This window comes from Zootermopsis nevadensis, unplaced genomic scaffold (assembly GCF_977971745.1).
Source record: "Zootermopsis nevadensis isolate Lab colony 2312 unplaced genomic scaffold, Znev_1.0 Znev_ptg000021l, whole genome shotgun sequence".
Classification (NCBI taxonomy): domain Eukaryota; kingdom Metazoa; phylum Arthropoda; class Insecta; order Blattodea; family Termopsidae; genus Zootermopsis; species Zootermopsis nevadensis.
Window position 1 is genome coordinate 22,796,237 of NW_028259153.1, and position 26,271 is coordinate 22,822,507.

A 26,271-nucleotide genomic window follows, 5' to 3' on the forward strand; every position below is an offset into this window, starting at 1 on the left:
ATTACAATCATATTGCAGGACAGACGTACAGTCCAAATTTAACCACCTCTGACGCAGACAAAGTTCATTCAGTGAAATTGATTGAGAAATGATTGAAATTTTATAGTATCGTAGGCATCAGTACTTGGACATTAAAGTGTGGATTGATGGGAGATTGACACTGAAATTAGGGACGAGACGTAGTGGACAACGAAATCACATGCAAATAAAGTGTGAATAAAATAATACAGGCTTTTTGAAGCCGAAATAAGTGAAACGCCAGCCACTGAGATTTTAAATGAAGTTTTCAGATTGTTATATGTTCAAGATGTTATTTAATAAATAAATAAATAAATAAATAACTTGTACTTTTATTTTTTCCAATTGTAGAAACAACGAAAACTGTAACACTTGCTTGTATACCTTTGTTTCCATTACCCTTTATAACAGGTAGAAGAACGACATATGTCACTATTTAGTCTTTAAATTTTCGCATATGAGTTGACTTCCAATGAGATCAGATTTTAACAGCAGCTAAAATTTCCATGACTTGTTACATTATAATTATTAATTATATATTAGCGTACTAGCAAATTAAAGTGTGCATTGATGGCAAACCAAAAGTTCTCAATTGGATTTAAATCTAGCGAGTTTGGTGGCAAAAATACAACTTTGCATCCGACACTTTATATTAATTCCCTTGTTCTTTCAGAGTTATGAAAGCTCGCATTGCCAAGAATGAGTGATTCAGAAATAAAGTAGGAACCAAGTCATTTGCAAAGAATGTCGCTCATATTATAAATCAAATAATACAGAAGTTATAGAGACCCCCCCCCCCCAAAAAAAAAAAAAAAAGTCAACTAAAATTGCTCATTGCTTTGTGAATGGAGGTAGCGCGTAGCTCTGAAACGTGAGTGAACTTGTAGCAGACGACACGAGAAACAACGGACGATTGCCATGTCCAGCGACGACGTCATCTGAGAAACCTCCAGTTCATCGCTGGTGGGTGAAATTTATCTCTTCAATGTTGCAGTAGTCGTAGTAGTTTGTAGCTTAGTTTTTGCCAGTATCCCGTAGTTGAGAGGTTTTATCTAATGAAGTCCTTATTTCCATCCTTGAAGGAAAACGAATTGCAAATCTTCATCTTCTCGTTCTTTATCTTTCTCATCTTATTACTTACACGTGATAGACTAATTTTTTTTAAAGATAAGTTGCGTCCGTGTTTAATTACGCACTACGGCATGAAGGCGTATGGGTTATTGAAGGTTTAGGTACGTGCATCTTTAACAGCTAGCTAGATGGATATACGTGGACAGCATCATGTTCCAGTCGGTTTTACCCGAAGGAAAAATTCACGGTATCTTCTGTGTATATTATTGAATTGGACCGAAGTTGATTGTGTCGCTGTCGGTAGTTGAACCGCGGACTTGCAGAGGATCCAAAAATAAAGTATTAATCGTGGTAAAAATCGGTTGAGAACGTTGTATGTATCTTAGAAATTACAAATGAATACGGATTTTGAGTCTGAAAACCCGAAGGGAAGACATAAAGTTGGATGTAGTAACAGGTGGTGTGAACATGGGAATGAACATCTGTAGACATAATTTGTAGATTTATGTCTATATTATAGTTTAATTTTAAATTTTTGACAAGTATGTAGTGAAGGAGGACAATTATGGGAATCGTGTCAGATACTAATCAGGTATGTTGAACTCGACGCCGAAAACACGCGGTTTACGTCATCGTTAGTGGCTTACGTCGTACTAAGCGGGTTACAGACTGACGTAATTTTTAACATTCAGGGATATTGTAGAACTCTCGAATTTGTGACTATTTACAAACGTAAGTATCTGGCGATGTAAAAATGTTCTGTGTCTGCGTGCTCAGTTTTCGTCGTGATGTGGACGTCGGTAAACAGGTCCCCCGAGGACGACTGTCTCGCGTGATGGGAATCGAACTTGGGCTGTGAAGGTGATGAACCGGATTTTATTAACAGAGCGACAACGAGTTAATTGCTATTAATAAGCACGGTAACGACAGTAATTTGAAGACAATGGTTAATGAGTTGTAGCTTCGCACTTTGTACTGTCACCATCAGGGAGAGAAGAGGTAGGTCAGGGTGTCGATGACGCACGTGTGAGATGACAGATGCATAGACATTTTTAGTCGAATAGAGCTTACATGCAGCAAAAAGTCAAAGTGAGACTGGACTCAGGAGACACCAACAGCGTTGAGATAGGTAGAGGTGTAAGACAGGGATGCTGCTTATCACCAATTCTTTTTAACCTGTACGGTGAATGGCTTGCCAAGGAAGCTCTGGAGGGAACAGGAGACTTCAAAATTGGAGGAAGAGTGATAAAGACTGTAAAGTATGCAGACGACTTAGTAGTATTGGCGAAGGAAGAGGAGGAATTACAGAACATGATGGACAAGTTAGTGGAAATAGGTAGAGAGTATGGAATGGAAATCAACATTGAAAAATCAAAGGTAATGAGGATAGCACCGAGAGCAGAACCATTGAACGTTGTAATTGGAGAATGTGGAGCAGTTCAAGTACTTGGGAAGCATAGTCACGACGGACGCCCTATGCACCAAGGAAGTAAAAGCAAGGATAGCCATGGCCAAGGCAGCTTTCGTCAAGAGGAGGATACTTCTCACTAGCAAGTTGGGCTTGGAGATGAAGAAGAAACTAGTGAAGTGTTACGTATGGAGCAGAGACTTGGACACTCGGGAAGAAGGAACAGAAATACCTGGAGAGTTTTGAAATGTGGTGTTGGAGAAGAATAGAGAAGATCAGGTGGACGGATCGAGTGACCAACGAAGAAGTATTGAGGAGAGTCAACGAGCAAAGAAACATTCTGCAGGCGATTACACGAAGGAAAGCTAACTGGCTGGGACATATTATGAGAAGGAATGGATTACTGAGTGATATCACCGAAGGCCAGGTTGAAGGAAAGCGAGGACTGGGAAGAAGATTGATACAGCCAACCGACGACCTTAAACAAGGAAAGAAGATGACGTTGCAGGAATTAAAGCGAGAAGCCGAGAATAGGGACAACTGGAGAGCTCTTTTTGGGCAGAGCAATGGACCTGTCGTAAGACAGAACACTCAATAATAATAATAACCTTATCAGCTCAAGTGAATGGTAACTAAATTCATGGAAATGGCATCCTCGTTCCCATGCTCACAAGAGGCCTCATGAAGAATGAAATGCGTGTCTTCCGATAATAGTCGCGTAAGATTGATATTAATATTATCCTTGCATCTGCTCAAAGTTTTCTTATTGGTATTGGAACCGGTCGAATATGGCAGCTCGACGTAATGTGAGATAACTGCGAGTTACGTTTTGTTCCATTACTGGTGCATAATCGCGTATGGCATTTTATGTACGTGTTATTCTGTAGGGCTATTAGGAACTTGGCCGATGTCGGAATTTTCTTAAGAGAGCTGCGAATCACGTGTTGTTTACGGTGAATGAATTACGAGCGAGAGATAGTCGTTGGGTTTTTCGGTCGTTTGAATCATGGAAGGTGCCTGACGGAGGGCAACATTTCCGTCCAGCCTTAGGAAGCAAAACTTTATTTAGATCTGGGCCTCGCATGTGCTTTTCGATAAGTAGTGAGAAAATAATATGGCATTTTGTGAATTACTTATTTCGTGAATGTGCTCTAGTAGGGCTGACGTTTTGTTTTTTGAGTGCCTCAAGGTAGCAATCTGTAACCAGTCGCGGTGGCAAAGCGCTCGATACTGGAAGGTGATGATGTTGATTGGGTCATAAAACGTGACGTATTCTTTTGTATGCGATTACCGCGTTTTGGGCTCATGGTTTGTTTCATGGATACCATGAGTGATAGGTCGTTATTGTGTGTGTGCGCGCCGTATACTTGGGACAAAAAAAATTCGAAAGTTCGGTTGTGTTTCTATGCTTGATGTAAAAGAAAAGTAATTTCTTACCTCGTAAGATGTGGATTATGTACATTTTGAAAGTCCATTATTTTTATGATAGACGTGTAAAGGTAACGGCCCCTGCGTGTAGGGCGCGATGCATCGCATGTATGAGTAGGAGCTATACTTTTTTCGTATGACATAATAGTTTTTTGGCTACTAAACAAGTTCATCCTAATTACTTGAGTATGTGTGGAATACATTTTTGGTTTAAATATTTTAATTTCGTTAGTTAGAGAAAGAAGCTAACTATATTGTTAATATGATATGAATACAAATACTCATTAGATATGGGGTTTAGGATTTTTAGAATTAGCTTGGAGGATGTAGGGAAATTCGATCCTTAGTCATACAGCATTTGACGACAGACGGTTGTTCACTCAGGTCACAGAATAGTAGGAGTATAAAAGATTATCAGGCCGGCTTTAGATATCTCGCTTTCTCTACCTATATAATCTATCTCTTTTATCTATCTGTCTGTCTGCCTCTCTCTATCTATCTATATATCTGCCTGTCTGCCTACCTAACTATATATCTATTCATCCGTTCATGTATTTACCAATCTATGTATCCATACGAAGATTAACCCAAACACGCACCCACCCACATCATGCATGTTTTGTAGCTCGTATTTTGTTGGTTAAGACAAAAATATGTCACATGACACAGACAATTATTGATATTTCAAATTGCAATTTATTGTGTCTTATGCTACTGTATGATGATGATGTATTCTGTTCCATGCCATGGTGTGTTGTATGCAAGTGTGCGTTGTTATTTATACTTTATTAAGATGAATTCCATAAGACAAGGAATGGATACATTTATCGATGACTTACGAGATTCACCCGAGACACTACCTCGTAAAAGCCAAGGCAGGTGTGCGTTTAGTGATGACATACGAGATTTGCACAAGACAGTAGTACGACTTCGAAGACAAGGCACGGGTTCATTTAGTGATGACTTACGAGATTCACCCGAGACACAATCACTTCTAAGATAAGGCAGGCGGATATTCACCGGTGACGTACGTGATACCCACAAGACTCTTGTACTTGGAGGGGAAAGCAGGGATACATTTAGCGATGTACGAGATTCACACACGGCAGTACCACTCTCAAGACACGGCAAGAGTATAATACATTTACCTGTGACGTACGGGATTCACACAAGACACAAACACTTTAGAAAAGATTTTTAGGATTGTCGCAGTTACATATGATGTCTATTATTCAGTGAAGATTTAACCACTATAGAAAACATGTGGCATGGGCGCAGTTATACACGATGTGCATGATTCACTGCAATCACTACTTTTGTGAGGTATTTCGCGTAGATACAGTACGAGTTGCCAGACACATGCAGTAGGTATAGTTAGCAATGATGTACATGACTCATCTAAGACACTACCGCTTCGAAGGGAAAGCAGCGATACGTATAGGGACGACGTACAAGATTCACCGGAGACATTACTACTTAGAAGGCAAGGGTGGGGTACATAAAGCAATGACGTATTAGATTGACACCAGACATTACCACTTGGATTCACATAAGACATGACCACTTTGAAGACACGGTAATAGTACATTTACTTATGAAGTACGAGATTCACACGAGACACTACCACATTTAAGACGAGGGAGGGGTATATTTAGCAATGACGTGAGTGATTGATACAAGACAATACCACTTGGAAGGCAAGGCAGGGCAGGGGTGCGTTTAGTGATGAGGTCCGAGATTCACGCAAGACAGAATCACTTTACAAAACGTATAGCATGGTCGCAGTTTCAGGTGATGTAGATGACTGAGTGAAGACACAAGCTGTTCAGAAGACAAATAGCAAGGGCAGAGTTACAGATGATGTAGATGACTTAGTGAAGACACAAGCTGTTCAGAAGACATATATCATGGTCGCAGTTTCACATGATGTAGATGACTGAGTGAAGACACAACCTATTCAGAAGACATATATCATGGTCGCAGTTTCACATGATGTAGATGACTGAGTGAAGACACAACCTTTTCAGAAGACATATAGCATGGTCGCAGTTTCACATGATGTAGATGACTTAGTGAAGACACAACCTCTTCAGAAGACGTATAGCATGGTCATAGATACAGACGATGTACATGACTGAGTGAAGACTGAACCTTTTCAGAAGACATATAGCATGGTCGCAGTTTCACATGATGTAGATAACTGAGTGAAGGCACAACCTTTTCAGAAGACATATAGCATGGTCGCAGTTTCACGTGATGTAGATGACTTAGTGAAGACACAACCTTTTCAGAAGACATATAGCATGGTCGCAGTTTCACATGATGTAGATGACTGAGTGAAGACACAACCTTTTCAGAAGACATATATCATGGTCATAGATACAGACGATGTACATGACTGAGTGAAGACACAACCTCTTCAGAAGACATATATCATGGTCGCAGTTTCACATGATGTAGATGACTGAGTGAAGACACAACCTTTTCAGAAGACATATAGCATGGTCGCAGTTTCACATGATGTAGATGACTTAGTGAAGACACAACCTCTTCAGAAGACGTATAGCATGGTCATAGATACAGACGATGTAGATGACTTAGTGAAGACACAACCTTTTCAGAAGACATATAGCATGGTCATAGATACAGACGATGTAGATGACTTAGTGAAGACACAACCTTTTCAGAAGACATATAGCATGGTCATAGATACAGACGATGTAGATGACTTAGTGAAGACACAACCTCTTCAGAAGACATATAGCATGGTCATAGATACAGACGATGTAGATGACTTAGTGAAGACACAACCTTTTCAGAAGACATATAGCATGGTCATAGATACAGACGATGTACATGACTGAGTGAAGACACAACCTCTTCAGAAGACATATATCATGGTCGCAGTTTCACATGATGTAGATGACTGAGTGAAGACACAACCTTTTCAGAAGACATATAGCATGGTCGCAGTTTCACGTGATGTAGATGACTTAGTGAAGACACAACCTTTTCAGAAGACGTATAGCATGGTCGAAGTTTCACATGATGTAGATGACTTAGTGAAGACACAACCTTTTCAGAAGACGTATAGCATGGTCGCAGTTTCACATGATGTAGATGACTGAGTGAAGAGACAACCTTTTCAGAAGACATATAGCATGGTCGCAGTCTCACGTGATGTAGATGACTGAGTGAAGACACCACCTTTTCAGAAGACATATAGCATGGTCGCAGTTTCACATGATGTAGATGACTGAGTGAAGACACAACCTTTTCAGAAGACATATAGCATGGTCGCAGTTTCACGTGATGTAGATGACTGAGTGAAGACACAACCTTTTCAGAAGACGTATAGCATGGTCATAGATAAAGACGATGTACATGACTGAGTGAAGACTAAACCTTTTCAGAAGACATATAGCATGGTCGCAGTTTCACATGATGTAGATGACTGAGTGAAGACACAACCTTTTCAGAAGACATATAGCATGGTCGCAGTTTCACATGATGTAGATGACTTAGTGAAGACACAACCTCTTCAGAAGACGTATAGCATGGTCATAGATACAGACGATGTACATAACTGAGTGAAGACTAAACCTTTTCAGAAGACATATAGCATGGTCGCAGTTTCACATGATGTAGATGACTGAGTGAAGACACAACCTTTTCAGAAGACATATAGCATGGTCGCAGTTTCACATGATGTAGATGACTTAGTGAAGACACAACCTCTTCAGAAGACGTATAGCATGGTCATAGATACAGACGATGTACATGACTGAGTGAAGACTGAACCTTTTCAGAAGACATATAGCATGGTCGCAGTTTCACATGATGTAGATGACTGAGTGAAGACACAACCTTTTCAGAAGACATATAGCATGGCCGCAGTTTCACGTGATGTAGATGACTTAGTGAAGACACAACCTTTTCAGAAGACATATAGCATGGTCGCAGTTTCACATGATGTAGATGACTGAGTGAAGACACAACCTTTTCAGAAGACATATATCATGGTCATAGATACAGACGATGTACATGACTGAGTGAAGACACAACCTCTTCAGAAGACATATATCATGGTCGCAGTTTCACATGATGTAGATGACTGAGTGAAGACACAACCTTTTCAGAAGACATATAGCATGGTCATAGATACAGACGATGTACATGACTGAGTGAAGACACAACCTCTTCAGAAGACATATAGCATGGTCATAGATACAGACGATGTACATAACTGAGTGAAGACTAAACCTTTTCAGAAGACATATAGCATGGTCGCAGTTTCACATGATGTAGATGACTGAGTGAAGACTGAACCTTTTCAGAAGACATATAGCTTGGTCGCAGTTTCACAAGATGTAGATGACTGAGTGAAGACTGAACCTTTTCAGAAGACATATAGCATGGTCATAGATACAGACGATGTACATGACTGAGTGAAGACACAACCTCTTCAGAAGACATATAGCATGGTCGCAGTTTCACATGATGTAGATGACTGAGTGAAGACACAACCTTTTCAGAAGACATATAGCATGGTCGCAGTTTCACATGATGTAGATGACTTAGTGAAGACACAACCTCTTCAGAAGACGTATAGCATGGTCATAGATACAGACGATGTACATAACTGAGTGAAGACTAAACCTTTTCAGAAGACATATAGCATGGTCGCAGTTTCACATGATGTAGATGACTTAGTGAAGACACAACCTCTTCAGAAGACGTATAGCATGGTCATAGATACAGACGATGTACATAACTGAGTGAAGACTAAACCTTTTCAGAAGACATATAGCATGGTCGCAGTTTCACATGATGTAGATGACTGAGTGAAGACACAACCTTTTCAGAAGACATATAGCATGGTCGCAGTTTCACATGATGTAGATGACTTAGTGAAGACACAACCTCTTCAGAAGACGTATAGCATGGTCATAGATACAGACGATGTACATAACTGAGTGAAGACTAAACCTTTTCAGAAGACATATAGCATGGTCGCAGTTTCACATGATGTAGATGACTGAGTGAAGACACAACCTTTTCAGAAGACATATAGCATGGTCGCAGTTTCACATGATGTAGATGACTTAGTGAAGACACAACCTCTTCAGAAGACGTATAGCATGGTCATAGATACAGACGATGTACATGACTGAGTGAAGACTGAACCTTTTCAGAAGACATATAGCATGGTCGCAGTTTCACATGATGTAGATGACTGAGTGAAGACACAACCTTTTCAGAAGACATATAGCATGGCCGCAGTTTCACGTGATGTAGATGACTTAGTGAAGACACAACCTTTTCAGAAGACATATAGCATGGTCGCAGTTTCACATGATGTAGATGACTGAGTGAAGACACAACCTTTTCAGAAGACATATATCATGGTCATAGATACAGACGATGTACATGACTGAGTGAAGACACAACCTCTTCAGAAGACATATATCATGGTCGCAGTTTCACATGATGTAGATGACTGAGTGAAGACACAACCTTTTCAGAAGACATATAGCATGGTCATAGATACAGACGATGTACATGACTGAGTGAAGACACAACCTCTTCAGAAGACATATAGCATGGTCATAGATACAGACGATGTACATAACTGAGTGAAGACTAAACCTTTTCAGAAGACATATAGCATGGTCGCAGTTTCACATGATGTAGATGACTGAGTGAAGACTGAACCTTTTCAGAAGACATATAGCTTGGTCGCAGTTTCACATGATGTAGATGACTGAGTGAAGACTGAACCTTTTCAGAAGACATATAGCATGGTCATAGATACAGACGATGTACATGACTGAGTGAAGACACAACCTCTTCAGAAGACATATAGCATGGTCGCAGTTTCACATGATGTAGATGACTGAGTGAAGACACAACCTTTTCAGAAGACATATAGCATGGTCGCAGTTTCACATGATGTAGATGACTTAGTGAAGACACAACCTCTTCAGAAGACGTATAGCATGGTCATAGATACAGACGATGTACATAACTGAGTGAAGACTAAACCTTTTCAGAAGACATATAGCATGGTCGCAGTTTCACATGATGTAGATGACTTAGTGAAGACACAACCTCTTCAGAAGACGTATAGCATGGTCATAGATACAGACGATGTACATAACTGAGTGAAGACTAAACCTTTTCAGAAGACATATAGCATGGTCGCAGTTTCACATGATGTAGATGACTGAGTGAAGACACAACCTCTTCAGAAGACATATAGCACGGTCGCAGTTTCACGTGATGTAGATGACTTAGTGAAGACACAACCTTTTCAGAAGACATATAGCATGGTCGCAGTTTCACATGATGTAGATGACTGAGTGAAGACACAACCTTTTCAGAAGACATATAGCATGGTCGCAGTTTCACATGATGTAGATGACTGAGTGAAGACACAACCTTTTCAGAAGACATATAGCATGGTCGCAGTTTCGCGTGATGTAGATGACTTAGTGAAGACACAACCTTTTCAGAAGACGTATAGCATGGTCGCAGTTTCACATGATGTAGATGACTTAGTGAAGACACAACCTTTTCAGAAGACATATAGCATGGTCGCAGTTTCACATGATGTAGATGACTGAGTGAAGACTGAACCTTTTCAGAAGACATATAGCATGGTCATAGATACAGACGATGTACATGACTGAGTGAAGACACACCTCTTCAGAAGACGTATAGCATGGTCATAGATACAGACGATGTAGATGACTTAGTGAAGACACAACCTCTTCAGAAGACATATAGCATGGTCGCAGTTTCACGTGATGTAGATGACTTAGTGAAGACACAACCTCTTCAGAAGACGTATAGCATGGTCGCAGTTTCACATGATGTAGATGACTGAGTGAAGACTGAACCTTTTCAGAAGACATATAGCATGGTCATAGATACAGACGATGTACATGACTGAGTGAAGACTGAACCTTTTCAGAAGACATATAGCATGGTCGCAGTTTGACATGATGTAGATGACTGAGTGAAGACTGAACCTTTTCAGAAGACATATAGCATGGTCGCAGTTTCACATGATGTAGATGACTGAGTGAAGACTGAACCTTTTCAGAAGACATATAGCATGGTCATAGATACAGACGATGTACATGACTGAGTGAAGACTGAACCTTTTCAGAAGACATATAGCATGGTCGCAGTTTCACATGATGTAGATGACTGAGTGAAGACTGAACCTTTTCAGAAGACATATAGCATGGTCGCAGTTTCACATGATGTAGATGACTGAGTGAAGACTGAACCTTTTCAGAAGACATATAGCATGGTCGCAGTTTCACATGATGTAGATGACTGAGTGAAGACTGAACCTTTTCAGAAGACATATAGCATGGTCATAGATACAGACGATGTACATGACTGAGTGAAGACACAACCTCTTCAGAAGACATATAGCATGGTCGCAGTTTCACATGATGTAGATGACTGAGTGAAGACTGAACCTTTTCAGAAGACATATAGCATGGTCATAGATACAGACGATGTACATGACTGAGTGAAGACACAACCTCTTCAGAAGACATATAGCATGGTCGCAGTTTCACATGATGTAGATGACTGAGTGAAGACTGAACCTTTTCAGAAGACATATAGCATGGTCATAGATACAGACGATGTACATGACTGAGTGAAGACACAACCTTTTCAGAAGACGTATAGCATGGTCATAGATACAGACGATATAGATGACTGAGTGAAGACTGAACCTTTTCAGAAGACATATAGCATGGTCATAGATACAGACGATGTACATGACTGACTGAAGACACAACCTCTTCAGAAGACGTATAGCATGGTCATAGATACATACGATGTAGATGACTTAGTGAAGACACAACCTCTTCAGAAGACATATAGCATGGTCGCAGTTTCACGTGATGTAGATGACTTAGTGAAGACACAACCTCTTCAGAAGACGTATAGCATGGTCGCAGTTTCACATGATGTAGATGACTGAGTGAAGACTGAACCTTTTCAGAAGACATATAGCATGGTCATAGATACAGACGATGTACATGACTGAGTGAAGACTGAACCTTTTCAGAAGACATATAGCATGGTCGCAGTTTGACATGATGTAGATGACTGAGTGAAGACTGAACCTTTTCAGAAGACATATAGCATGGTCGCAGTTTCACATGATGTAGATGACTGAGTGAAGACTGAACCTTTTCAGAAGACATATAGCATGGTCATAGATACAGACGATGTACATGACTGAGTGAAGACTGAACCTTTTCAGAAGACATATAGCATGGTCGCAGTTTCACATGATGTAGATGACTGAGTGAAGACTGAACCTTTTCAGAAGACATATAGCATGGTCGCAGTTTCACATGATGTAGATGACAGAGTGAAGACTGAACCTTTTCAGAAGACATATAGCATGGTCGCAGTTTCACATGATGTATATGACTGAGTGAAGACTGAACCTTTTCAGAAGACATATAGCATGGTCGCAGTTTCACATGATGTAGATGACTGAGTGAAGACTGAACCTTTTCAGAAGACATATAGCATGGTCGCAGTTTCACATGATGTAGATGACTGAGTGAAGACTGAACCTTTTCAGAAGACATATAGCATGGTCATAGATACAGACAATGTACATGACTGAGTGAAGACACAACCTCTTCAGAAGACGTATAGCATGGTCATAGATACAGACGATGTAGATGACTTAGTGAAGACACAACCTCTTCAGAAGACATATAGCATGGTCGCAGTTTCACGTGATGTAGATGACTTAGTGAAGACACAACCTCTTCAGAAGACGTATAGCATGGTCATAGATACAGACGATGTACATGACTGAGTGAAGACTGAACCTTTTCAGAAGACATATAGCATGGTCGCAGTTTCACATGATGTAGATGACTGAGTGAAGACTGAACCTTTTCAGAAGACATATAGCATGGTCGCAGTTTCACATGATGTAGATGACTGAGTGAAGACTGAACCTTTTCAGAAGACATATAGCATGGTCATAGATACAGACGATGTACATGACTGAGTGAAGACACAACCTCTTCAGAAGACATATAGCATGGTCGCAGTTTCACATGATGTAGATGACTGAGTGAAGACTGAACCTTTTCAGAAGACATATAGCATGGTCATAGATACAGACGATGTACATGACTGAGTGAAGACACAACCTCTTCAGAAGACATATAATATGGTCGCAGTTTCACATGATGTAGATGACTGAGTGAAGACTGAACCTTTTCAGAAGACATATAGCATGGTCATAGATACAGACGATGTACATGACTGAGTGAAGACACAACCTCTTCAGAAGACGTATAGCATGGTCATAGATACAGACGATGTAGATGACTTAGTGAAGACACAACCTCTTCAGAAGACATATAGCATGGTCGCAGTTTCACGTGATGTAGATGACTTAGTGAAGACACAACCTCTTCAGAAGACGTATAGCATGGTCATAGATACAGACGATGTACATGACTGAGTGAAGACTGAACCTTTTCAGAAGACATATAGCATGGTCGCAGTTTCACATGATGTAGATGACTGAGTGAAGACTGAACCTTTTCAGAAGACATATAGCATGGTCGCAGTTTCACATGATGTAGATGACTGAGTGAAGACTGAACCTTTTCAGAAGACATATAGCATGGTCGCAGTTTCACATGATGTAGATGACTGAGTGAAGACTGAACCTCTTCAGAAGACATATAGCATGGTCGCAGTTTCACGTGATGTAGATGACTTAGTGAAGACACAACCTCTTCAGAAGACATATAGCATGGTCATAGATACAGACGATGTACATGACTGAGTGAAGACACAACCTCTTCAGAAGACATATAGCATGGTCGCAGTTTCACATGATGTAGATGACTGAGTGAAGACACAACCTCTTCAGAAGACATATAGCATGGTCGCAGTTTCACGTGATGTAGATGACTTAGTGAAGACACAACCTTTTCAGAAGACGTATAGCATGGTCATAGATACAGACGATGTAGATGATTTAGTGAAGACACAACCTCTTCAGAAGACGTATAGCATGGTCATAGATACAGACGATGTAGATGACTTAGTGAAGACTGAACCTTTTCAGAAGACATATAGCATGGTCGCAGTTTCACATGATGTAGATGACTGAGTGAGGACACAACCTCTTCAGAAGACGTATAGCATGGTCGTAGTTTCACGTGATGTAGATGACTGAGTGAAGACTGAACCTTTTCAGAAGACATATAGCATGGTCATAGATACAGACGATGTAGATGACTTAGTGAAGACACAACTTTTTCAGAAGACATATAGCATGGTCATAGATACAGACGATGTACATGACTGAGTGAAGACACAACCTCTTCAGAAGACGTATAGCATGGTCATAGATACAGACGATGTAGATGACTTAGTGAAGACTGAACCTTTTCAGAAGACATATAGCATGGTCGCAGTTTCACATGATGTAGATGACTGAGTGAGGACACAACCTCTTCAGAAGACGTATAGCATGGTCGTAGTTTCACGTGATGTAGATGACTGAGTGAAGACTGAACCTTTTCAGAAGACATATAGCATGGTCATAGATACAGACGATGTAGATGACTTAGTGAAGACACAACCTCTTCAGAAGACATATAGCATGGTCGCAGTTTCACGTGATGTAGATGACTTAGTGAAGACACAACCTCTTCAGAAGACGTATAGCATGGTCGCAGTTTCACATGATGTAGATGACTGAGTGAAGACTGAACCTTTTCAGAAGACATATAGCATGGTCATAGATACAGACGATGTACATGACTGAGTGAAGACTGAACCTTTTCAGAAGACATATAGCATGGTCGCAGTTTGACATGATGTAGATGACTGAGTGAAGACTGAACCTTTTCAGAAGACATATAGCATGGTCGCAGTTTCACATGATGTAGATGACTGAGTGAAGACTGAACCTTTTCAGAAGACATATAGCATGGTCATAGATACAGACGATGTAGATGACTTAGTGAAGACTGAACCTTTTCAGAAGACATATAGCATGGTCGCAGTTTCACATGATGTAGATGACTGAGTGAGGACACAACCTCTTCAGAAGACGTATAGCATGGTCGTAGTTTCACGTGATGTAGATGACTGAGTGAAGACTGAACCTTTTCAGAAGACATATAGCATGGTCATAGATACAGACGATGTAGATGACTTAGTGAAGACACAACTTTTTCAGAAGACATATAGCATGGTTATAGATACAGACGATGTACATGACTGAGTGAAGACACAACCTCTTCAGAAGATGTATAGCATGGTCGTAGTTACACATGATGTACATGACTGAGTGAAGACTGAACCTTTTCAGAAAACGTATAGCATGGCCGTAGATACAGACGATGTACATGACTGAGTGAAGACTGAACCTTTTCAGAAGACGTATAGCATGGTCGCAGTTTCACATGATGTAGATGACTGAGTGAAGACTGAACCTTTTCAGAAGACATATAGCATGGTCATAGATACAGACGATGTAGATGACTTAGTGAAGACACAACCTTTTCAGAAGACATATAGCATGGTCATAGATACAGACGATGTACATGACTGAGTGAAGACACAACCTCTTCAGAAGACGTATAGCATGGTCGTAGTTACACATGATGTACATGACTGAGTGAAGACTGAACCTTTTCAGAAAACGTATAGCATGGCCGTAGATACAGACGATGTACATGACTGAGTGAAGACTGAACCTTTTCAGAAGACGTATAGCATGGTCGCAGTTTCACATTATGTAGATAACTGAGTGAAGAAACAACCTTTTCAGAAGACGTATAGCATGGTTGTTGGAGATGAGATGGAAGAGAAAATGTCTTTGAAGTGAGAAGTGTTTTTATATATATGTATGTATATGTGCGCGCGCACACACACACACACACACACATAGACAGACGTGAAACATACACAATGCAGACATAGAAATAATACTTTTAAAAAGAAACGGTGAATTGGAGACTAAAGCACATCTGTCTCTAACGTACAAAAAGTATAGTAACTGGCGTGACGAAGACTGAGACAGAGACATTGAGGTTGAAAGTAGATATAATTTTTCTTGAACTTTGTACCCCTAAAGTTGTTGGTGTATTATTGAAATTATACATAGTATATAACGAAATAAATGACATTACTGATTATTCAGTGTTTATCATAAAATAATATATTTTTAAATTTCGCGTGTCCACGGGGGTACGCGTACTCCAGGTTGAAGACCACTGATCTGTAGTGATCTAGGAACTACACCGTCCAATGTAATTTTGTACTTATTATATGCATCATTCAGCCAAGTCACTTGCATTTTCCTGCATTATCACACACGTATCCTTACATAAGATGTATTATGACTGACGCACGGAACTGAAAATTGCGCGGTGTTTCACTTGGTACAGACAGTACCAGTTTTTAAGACGAGGCTTAGGCTGAGTTATCAGTGACGTACATGAGTTACGTTAGACATTATCATTTCCTAGACATATGCACGAGGTACTGTTTAGTATGATGTAGATGATTCACGTAAGACACTACCACCACCACCGAGACATATGGACGAGGTATAATTTCGAATGATGTATGTGATTCACGTAAGACAGTATCACTACCCAGACGTAAGGACGAGACATATGCAGTTGGTACACTTTGGAATGATGTAGATGATTGACTTAAGACAGTTCCACTTGCCAGATATGTGCACGAGGTACAGTTTACAATGATGTACATGATTCACCACCACCACTACTACTATTTCGAAGACAAGGCACGGGTGTATTTAAGAGCGACGTGCGTGATTCAGAGAAGACAGTATCACTTCTAAGACGGGTACATTGAGGAACGTCGTACTAGTTGGTTGCGTAATTCACATACTACACTACCACTTTTAAGTGAGGGCAGAGGCACAGTTCCCAATGACGTACGTGATCCAAACGAGACTAGTACTTGGAAGACAAGGCAGGGGTACATTTAGCAATGACGTACGAGATTAAGACAAGACACTACCACTTTGATGGCAAGGCACTACCTCTGTGAACACAAGGCAGAGTTACATTTAGCGATGTACGAGATTCACACAAGGCAGTAGCAGTTGAAACGAAGGGAAGCGTGCGTTTAGTAATGACGTAAGAGATCCACGCAAGATACATTCACTTTAGAAAATAGTTACATATGATGTCTATGATCCTGTGATGATATAACCACTATAGAAAACATGTGGGATGGGCGCAGTTAGAAGGCAAGCGAGGAGTATATCTAGCAAAGACGTAAAACACTAGCACTTGGAAGGCAAGGTAGGGTTGCATTTAGGAATGACGTGCGTGATTCAGAGAAGACAGTATCACTTGAGGAATGTCGTACTAGTTAGTTGCGTAATTCATATAATACACTACTACTTGGAAGATAGGCAGTGAGTGTGTACTTAATGACTTGCGTGATATTTATTTATTGTAAGAAGAGTGTATGATACATGGACGTAAGAATAAAATATATGTATATATTTTATGTATGTGTTTATGGAATTTTTATTAATGTGTGTGTGTGTGTGTGTGTGTGTGTGTGTATATTTATAAATAAATGGAGGAGGAGATAAGAAATTACGTTGTTTTTATTCTTTGAGAGGGAATACGTATTTGAAGGGGTTATTGTAAAATTGAAAGTGTATATAAAATGTAAATAAAGGTGATATTAACACTCTTTTTTTTTTCAGTGCATATATCAGATAGTTCCAATTCACAACCTCTTGTAGCCCTCTGTGGCGTAGTGGTTAGCGTGCTTGCTTGTGGTTGCAAGGGTCGGTGGATCGAAACCTAGCCAGGTAGACTTTTTTAAAGTTAATATAGATAGATGAGTTTAGTATTAATTTAAATTCGTCAGTTATTCCATTGTAAGATATCAGGAAGTTTTAAATTGCAGTATGTCAAGAGCTTTGGTAGCGCAGTGGTTAGCGTGCTTGCCTGTGGATGCAAGGGTCGGTGGTTCGAAACCCGGCCAGGTAGAGTTTTATAAAGTTAATATAGATGAGTGCTTAGTATTAATTTAAGTTTGTGAGTTATTCTATTGTAAGATATCAGGAAGTTTTAAATTGCGGTATGTCAAGAGCTTTGGTAGCGCAGTGGTTAGCGTGCTTGCCTGTGGATGCAAGGGTCGGTGGTTCGAAACCCGGCCAGGTAGAGTTTTTTAAAGTTAATATAAATAGATGAGTGTTTAGCATTAATTTAAATTTGTCAGTTATTCTGTTGTAAGATATCAGGAAGTTTTAAATTATTGTATGTCAAGTAACTTAGTAGCGTAGTGGTTAGAATGCCTGCCTTCGGATTGAGGTTCGCTGGTTCGAATCCTCGTTAGGTAAATTTTTTAAAGAAATGTTAAAAATATGACCGTCCGGTTCAAAGACTGCGCCGGACTTGGGAAAAAAATTGTTCGGTTTGCCGCGCCAAAAAGAAAGATGACGTGCACCGAGGAAAAACTTCTTCCATATAAGCTGCTAAGAAAAATGTCGAGATTAAGAAATAAATAATAAAAATTTAGATTAAGTATAAGAAAATAAAATAGTAGAGCGAGCGAGAGGAATTTCCTGCAAGCAGTAAAAAAAAAAATTCTTCGAGTAAGCCTTGCCTTGATTTCGCAGCAGGGTTTCGTAGAAAATAATTGTGGTTCATATTTCAAGTAGCGCGGCGTTGGTTGTTGTTCATTATATGTGCAGGGGGGAAAAAAATCTCCCTTAGACACCAAGAGGTAAGCCTTACCGTCGGTTTGGAGGCAGGTCCCCCACGTTTCTTATCTGCGTTTTATGAAAAGGAGGGAAAATGTGCCTTTGGGCACCAAGAGGTAAGCCTTACCAGAGGTTTGAGGCAGGCCCCAAGGTTTTTCTTACTGGCATTTATAGGAAAAGGCGGGAAAATTGCCTTAGGGTAAGCCTTGCCATCGAAAATCCGAATACCCCCTATATAAAAGGAACGACGGAAGCGCCGCCTATATAAGGCGCGCTTTTAAAGCAGCTCGCAGAACTTAGAAAAATTTCTTCGACTAAAAAATATTTTTCAAGTACTAATTTTCCTCAACTAACAACTTAGAAGTTTTCGTATTGCGGCCAAAAACTAAGTTTTGACCAGCAATACGAAAAAATTTCTAAGTTCTTAGAATATTTCGTACTACCAGAAACTAAGTTCTGGCAAAGTACGAAAAAATTCTAAGTTCTTCTTAGAAATTTCCGAACTTGTACCAAAAACTAAGTTTTTGGCAAAGTTCGAAAAAAATCTAAGTTCTAGCTAGAGTGTATGGAAGGAATTCAGGAACCCTAATGATAACATGATTCAAAACAAAAAAAATATTTATTATGCAAAAAAATTCTATTTGTACATCAGTTTACAAAATATAATTCATTCATTTATTTCATCTTCTTTATCTCGACTGGAAAAGTATCATCACCTGAAAAAAAATCAAAAAACAAACATTAATTTCAATCAAAGCAAAGAAAATTAACTGAAAACAAAATAAATATAAAAATTAAATAGATTCTGAGTGCACGTTCTGTCTACGTATACGCAAATTATTTCTGCTTTTGAATTGCACGCGTACATAGCCGTAGGCGCATTCTGCGTGTAGGTGAAGTCGATAGATGATGTCTTGTGCATAGTGGAGGCAGGTTCTCTCTGTGTGGGGCATGCATGCGTGTGGTATGTGCGCTCAGAATATATATAATAAGTATGTGTGCAAGTTATTATTTATTATATATGCGAAGCTCTTCAGTGCAGCATGCGATTATTATAATTTATGCATGTGGAGAGTATTTGCTCGCATATTTTATGAATGCAGAGAGAGTGTGTGTTGAGATCGTGTAGAAAATAAATTATTATTTACTTTTCGTATGTTTTAAGTTGATATTGATGTTTGTTATTTGATAAATAATTTTTTGAATTAATTCGAGTTAGTCCGTTGTCAAGTACAAAAAAATTAAACAGCAGAATTAACAAAGTACAACAAAGTAACAAATGAATACGAAGTGACTACACAAAATGAAAAATTATCAAAAATACAAAAATAATCATCCATTAAAAAGAACTCAACACTTGCAAAGACATCATCAATGGCAAAAAACATAACTTGCTTAAAAACACACAATTCATAAAAGCTGCTTTGTTATCAAATGCTCGACATAATCGTCGTATGTTTTTAATGAAATAATATTTTGCTACAAAGTGTCTTTTAAAGCATCAACAGTCTTGTTTGCATGGATGATCATTTATATATATTTCAAATAATTATTCAAGATTAGGCAAGATTAAAAAAATAAATGCAAGAGAATAAGAAAAAATAGAACAATAAAGAAATTAGACACAAAACGAAAAAGAAACAAGAAAATAAAGTAAAAGACAATAAATACATACCAAAACGAAAAAAGAATTAAAAAGAGCAAAGTCTTTTAATTTCTTTCAGCTTTTAGTATGTATTTATTTCCTATTACTTTATTTTCTTGTTTCTCTTTCGTTTTGTGTCTAATTTCTTTATTGTTTTATTTTTTCTTATTCTCTTGCAGTTATTTCTTTAATCTTGCCTAATCTTCAATAATTATTTCAAATATATATAAATGATCATCCATGCAAACAAGACTGTTGATGCTTTAAAAGACACTTTGTAGCAAAATATTATTTCATTAAAAACATACGACGATTATGTCGAGCAGTTCATAACAAAGCAGCTTTTATAAATTCTATGTTTTTAAGCAAGTCATGTTTTTGGCCATTGATCATGTCTTTGCAACTGTTCACTTCTTTTTAATGGATCATGACTTGTATTTCTGATAATTTTTCATTTTGTGTAGTCACTTCGTATTCATTTGTTACTTTGTTGTACTTTCTTAATTCTGCTGTTCAATTTCTTTTGTACTTGACAACGGACTAACTCGAATTAATTCAAAAAATTATTTATCAAATAACAAACATCAATATCAACTTAAAACATACGAAAAGTAAATAATAATTTATTTTCTACACGATCTCAACACACACTCTCTGCATTCATAAAATATGCGAGCAAATACTCTCCACATGCATAAATTATAATAATCGCATGCTGCACTGAAGAGCTTCGCATATATAATAAATAATAACTTGCACACATACTTATTATATATATTCTGAGCCCACATACCACACGCATGCATGCCCCACACAGAGAGAACCTGCCTCCACTATGCACAAGACATCTATCGACTACACCTACACGCAGAATGCGCCTACGGCTATGTACGCGTGCAATTCAAAAGCAGAAATAATTTGCGCATACGTAGACAGAACGTGCACTCAAAATCTATCGACATGTAGTACTACACACACACACAAACTAAACACATAAACTACACACACACACTACAGTTACCATCCACCTAATATCAAAATAAATTCAGTACAATGGAAGCAGTCACCAATCTACTTTCGCATGGCTTTGTGAATCCCTTTAACATAAAAGCAGTCACATACCCATTACATTTCACCTCAAACCAAAGCAAAATAATCAAAAAGCAACCTGAAACCAACCCAAAAGCAATCACATACCAACACCAAATAAAAATCTATTTTCAGATAGCTTTGGGAATGCTTTCAACATAAAAGCAGTCGCATACCCATCTAAAATCAAATCCAAAACCATTCGCAAATCAATCTAAAATCAAACTATTTCAAGATGACTTTGTGATTGCCTATAATGTAAAAGCACTCACATACCCATCTAAAATCAAATCCAAAACCATTCAAAAATAAATCTAAGTTCAGTCTATTTCAAGATAACTTTGTAAATGCATTCAATGTAAAAGCACTGACATAGCCATCAAACACCAAACCCAAAACCAATCAAAAATAAATCTAAGTTCAGTCTATTTCAAGATAACTTTGTAAATGCATTCAATGTAAAAGCACTCACATAGCCATCAAACACCAAACCCAAAACCAATCAAAAATAAATCTAAGTTCAGTCTATTTCAAGATAACTTTGTAAATGCATTCAATGTAAAAGCACTGACATAGCCATCAAACACCAAACCCAAAACCAATCAAAAATAAATCTAAGTTCAGTCTATTTCAAGATAACTTTGTAAATGCATTCAATGTAAAAGCACTGACATAGCCATCAAACACCAAACCCAAAACCATTCAAAAATAAATCTAACTTCAGTCTATTTCAAGATAACTTTGTAAATGCATTCAATGTAAAAGCACTGACATAGCCATCAAACACCAAACCCAAAACCAATCAAAAATAAATCTAAGTTCAGTCTATTTCAAGATAACTTTGTAAATGCATTCAATGTAAAAGCACTGACATAGCCATCAAACACCAAACCCAAAACCAATCAAAAATAAATCTAAGTTCAGTCTATTTCAAGATAACTTTGTAAATGCATTCAATGTAAAAAAGCACTCACATAGCTATCAAACATCAAACCCAAAACCATTCAAAAATAGATCTAAGTTCAGTTTATTTCAAGATAACTTTGTAAATGCATTCAATGTAAAAGCACTGACATAGCCATCAAACTCCAAACCCAAAACCAATCAAAAATAAATCTAAGTTCAGTCTATTTCAAGATAACTTTGTAAATGCATTCAATGTAAAAGCACTGACATAGCCATCAAACACCAAACCCAAAACCAATCAAAAATAAATCTAAGTTCAGTCTATTTCAAGATAACTTTGTAAATGCATTCAATGTAAAAAAGCACTCACATAGCTATCAAACATCAAACCCAAAACCATTCAAAAATAAATCTAACTTCAGTCTATTTCAAGATAACTTTGTAAATGCATTCAATGTAAAAAAGCACTCACATAGCTATCAAACATCAAACCCAAAACCATTCAAAAATAAATCTAACTTCAGTCTATTTCAAGATAACTTTGTAAATGCATTCAATGTAAAAAAGCACTCACATAGCTATCAAACACCAAACCCAAAACCAATCAAAAATAAATCTAAGTTCAGTCTATTTCAAGATAACTTTGTAAATGCATTCAATGTAAAAAAGCACTCACATAGCTATCAAACATCAAACCCAAAACCATTCAAAAATAAATCTAACTTCAGTCTATTTCAAGATAACTTTGTAAATGCATTCAATGTAAAAGCACTGACATAGCCATCAAACACCAAACCCAAAACCAATCAAAAATAAATCTAAGTTCAGTCTATTTCAAGATAACTTTGTAAATGCATTCAATGTAAAAAAGCACTCACATACCTATCAAACATCAAACCCAAAACCATTCAAAAATAAATCTAACTTCAGTCTATTTCAAGATAACTTTGTAAATGCATTCAATGTAAAAAAGCACTCACATAGCTATCAAACATCAAACCCAAAACCATTCAAAAATAAATCTAAGTTCAGTCTATTTCAAGATAACTTTGTAAATGCATTCAATGTAAAAAAGCACTCACATAGCTATCAAACATCAAACCCAAAACCATTCAAAAATAAATCTAACTTCACTCTATTTCAAGATAACTTTGTAAATGCATTCAATGTAAAAGCATCACATAGCCATCAAACATCAAACCCAAAACCAATCAAAAATAAATCTAACATCAGTCTATTTCAAGATAACTTTGTAAATGCATTCAATGTAAAAGCACTGACATAGCCATCAAACTCCAAACCCAAAACCAATCAAAAATAAATCTAAGTTCAGTCTATTTCAAGATAACTTTGTAAATGCATTCAATGTAAAAGCATCACATAGCCATCAAACCCAAAACCAATCAAAAATAAATCTAAGTTCAGTCTATTTCAAGATAACTTTGTAAATGCATTCAATGTAAAAAAGCACTCACATAGCTATCAAACATCAAACCCAAAACCATTCAAAAATAAATCTAACTTCAGTCTATTTCAAGATAACTTTGTAAATGCATTCAATGTAAAAGCATCACATAGCCATCAAACATCAAACCCAAAACCAATCAAAAATAAATCTAAGTTCAGTGTATTTCAAGATAACTTTGTAAATGCATTCAATGTAAAAGCACTGACATAGCCATCAAACTCCAAACCCAAAACCAATCAAAAATAAATCTAAGTTCAGTCTATTTCAAGATAACTTTGTAAATGCATTCAATGTAAAAGCATCACATAGCCATCAAACCCAAAACCAATCAAAAATAAATCTAAGTTCAGTCTATTTCAAGATAACTTTGTAAATGCATTCAATGTAAAAAAGCACTCACATAGCTATCAAACATCAAACCCAAAACCATTCAAAAATAAATCTAAGTTCAGTCTATTTCAAGATAACTTTGTAAATGCATTCAATGTAAAAGCATCACATAGCCATCAAACATCAAACCCAAAACCAATCAAAAATAAATCTAAGTTCAGTCTATTTCAAGATAACTTTGTAAATGCATTCAATGTAAAAAAGCACTCACATAGCTATCAAACATCAAACCCAAAACCATTCAAAAATAAATCTAACTTCAGTTTATTTCAAGATAACTTTGTAAATGCATTCAATGTAAAAGCACTGACATAGCCATCAAACTCCAAACCCAAAACCAATCAAAAATAAATCTAAGTTCAGTCTATTTCAAGATAACTTTGTAAATGCATTCAATGTAAAAGCACTGACATAGCCATCAAACACCAAACCCAAAACCAATCAAAAATAAATCTAAGTTCAGTCTATTTCAAGATAACTTTGTAAATGCATTCAATGTAAAAAAGCACTCACATAGCTATCAAACATCAAACCCAAAACCATTCAAAAATAAATCTAACTTCAGTCTATTTCAAGATAACTTTGTAAATGCATTCAATGTAAAAGCATCACATAGCCATCAAACATCAAACCCAAAACCAATCAAAAATAAATCTAACATCAGTCTATTTCAAGATAACTTTGTAAATGCATTCAATGTAAAAAAACACTCACATAGCTATCAAACATCAAACCCAAAACCATTCAAAAATAAATCTAAGTTCAGTCTATTTCAAGATAACTTTGTAAATGCATTCAATGTAAAAAAGCACTCACATAGCTATCAAACATCAAACCCAAAACCATTCAAAAATAAATCTAACTTCAGTCTATTTCAAGATAACTTTGTAAATGCATTCAATGTAAAAAAGCACTCACATAGCTATCAAACATCAAACCCAAAACCATTCAAAAATAAATCTAAGTTCAGTCTATTTCAAGATAACTTTGTAAATGCATTCAATGTAAAAAAGCACTCACATAGCTATCAAACATCAAACCCAAAACCATTCAAAAATAAATCTAAGTTCAGTCTATTTCAAGATAACTTTGTAAATGCATTCAATGTAAAAAAGCACTCACATAGCTATCAAACATCAAACCCAAAACCATTCAAAAATAAATCTAACTTCAGTCTATTTCAAGATAACTTTGTAAATGCATTCAATGTAAAAAAGCACTCACATAGCTATCAAACATCAAACCCAAAACCATTCAAAAATAAATCTAACTTCAGTCTATTTCAAGATAACTTTGTAAATGCATTCAATGTAAAAAAGCACTCACATAGCTATCAAACATCAAACCCAAAACCATTCAAAAATAAATCTAAGTTCAGTCTATTTCAAGATAACTTTGTAAATGCATTCAATGTAAAAGCATCACATAGCCATCAAACATCAAACCCAAAACCAATCAAAAATAAATCTAAGTTCAGTCTATTTCAAGATAACTTTGTAAATGCATTCAATGTAAAAAAGCACTCACATAGCTATCAAACATCAAACCCAAAACCATTCAAAAATAAATCTAACTTCAGTCTATTTCAAGATAACTTTGTAAATGCATTCAATGTAAAAAAGCACTCACATAGCCATCAAACATCAAACCCAAAACCATTCAAAAATAAATCTAAGTTCAGTCTATTTCAAGATAACTTTGTAAATGCATTCAATGTAAAAAAGCACTCACATAGCTATCAAACATCAAACCCAAAACCATTCAAAAATAAATCTAAGTTCAGTTTATTTCAAGATAACTTTGTAAATGCATTCAATGTAAAAGCACTGACATAGCCATCAAACTCCAAACCCAAAACCAATCAAAAATAAATCTAAGTTCAGTCTATTTCAAGATAACTTTGTAAATGCATTCAATGTAAAAGCATCACATCGCCATCAAACATCAAACCCAAAACCAATCAAAAATAAATCTAAGTTCAGTCTATTTCAAGATAACTTTGTAAATGCATTCAATGTAAAAAAGCACTCACATAGCTATCAAACATCAAACCCAAA

General features: G+C 37.3%; 1 long non-coding RNA gene across 7 annotated transcripts in view; it reads left to right on the forward strand.

Annotated features, from left to right (window-relative positions):
- LOC147873242 (uncharacterized) overlaps positions 1-26,271 on the forward strand; it is a 124,506-nt gene that overhangs the window by 7,083 nt on the left and 91,152 nt on the right. Inside the window, exon 5 of one of the 7 annotated variants that reach the window (XR_015536226.1) lies at positions 15,324-15,417. The exons of 2 other annotated variants lie outside the window; for them this stretch is intronic. This is a non-coding gene — a long non-coding RNA (uncharacterized LOC147873242). Of the gene's footprint in view, positions 1-869; positions 1,111-5,710; positions 6,036-15,323; positions 15,418-26,271 lie in introns of those variants that run through there. 4 more of the 7 variants (XR_015536228.1, XR_015536231.1, XR_015536230.1 and 1 more) reach the window with 4 other exon arrangements.